At 44.5% G+C, this 1,147-nt stretch overlaps 1 non-coding gene across 1 annotated transcript; it reads left to right on the forward strand.

Annotated features, from left to right (window-relative positions):
- The first annotated feature begins 462 nt into the window (after positions 1–462).
- TRNAS-ACU (transfer RNA serine (anticodon ACU)) lies at positions 463–535 on the forward strand. Its single transcript has one exon. It is a non-coding gene; the product is annotated as a tRNA-Ser (tRNA).
- The last annotated feature ends 612 nt before the right edge of the window (positions 536–1,147 follow it).

The following is a 1,147-nucleotide window of genomic DNA, read 5'->3' on the forward strand; positions in this document are numbered from 1 at the left end:
TAATAGTGGTAATAGTGACAATAGTGTAATATTACTAGTAATGGTGATAGTAATAGTAGTGGCAGTAATAGTAATAGTAGTAATTGGTCTGGGGTGACAGGCCTCTCATCACCACTTTTCCAACACCGAGAGACTTAATTGTCTCTCTTCCCAGCTCTGAGAATCCTCAACGGTCAGAATTTTCCTCTACCTTCTGTTTTCTCCATCTACTCATCAACCACCCACCACCCACCCACCCATCCATCCACCCACCCATCTCTCCCTCGTCTATCCATCCATCCATTCTCTGATTTTCTTTTTTTGGCCTCGCCACACGGCTTGCAGGATCTTAATTCCCCAACCAGGGATCAAACCCTGGGCCACGACAGTGAAAGTGCCGAGTCCTAACCACTGGACAGCTAGGGAATTCCCCATTCTCCTATTTTTATTTTTTGTTGTAAAAAGTTTCCTTGATTTGGGACTTCCCTAGTGGTCCAGTGGTTAAGACTCTGCACTACTAATGCAAGGGGCCCGGGTTCGATCCCTGGTCAGGGAACTAGATCCCGCGTGCCTCAACTAAAAGATCCCACATGCAGCAACTAAAGACCCCGCCTGCTGCAACTAAGACCCGGCACAGCCAAATAAATAAATAAAAATTAAAAGAAAAAGTTTCCTTGATTAAAGTTCACCAAATGTTAATTTCTGGGTAGTGGAATCTTGAGTGATTTTTTTCCCCTCTAATCTCTGCACTTTTCCATAGTGTTTGAATTTTTACACCACACATCCATCATATGTGTTTGCATAAAAATGATATATTCATAAAAATAAACAAGCATACCAAAATAGAAAACACACCCAAGATTTCACATTTCTTTCTCTGGTGGAAGTCAGCCGCCATGAAAGAAGCCTGACTACTCTGAGACCGCCAAGCTAGCTAAGTGGAGAGGCTGTATAGAAAGGAGGGAGATATTGAAGAAGCTCCAGCTGTCCCAGCCATTGAGCCCAGGCATCAGATATGCGAGTGAGCGAGCCATGTTGGACATTTCCGTCCCAGCACATGCAACTTGGAGAAGAACCAAGGAGCCCATTTGGCAGCCAGAACTGCCACCCCAGACATATTTCTAGTCTTTCAAACCACTCCAAATTAGGACCCAGTCATTGGTGAGCA

The sequence above is a fragment of the Physeter macrocephalus genome, chromosome 19 (assembly GCF_002837175.3).
Source record: "Physeter macrocephalus isolate SW-GA chromosome 19, ASM283717v5, whole genome shotgun sequence".
NCBI classification, from domain to species: domain Eukaryota; kingdom Metazoa; phylum Chordata; class Mammalia; order Artiodactyla; family Physeteridae; genus Physeter; species Physeter macrocephalus.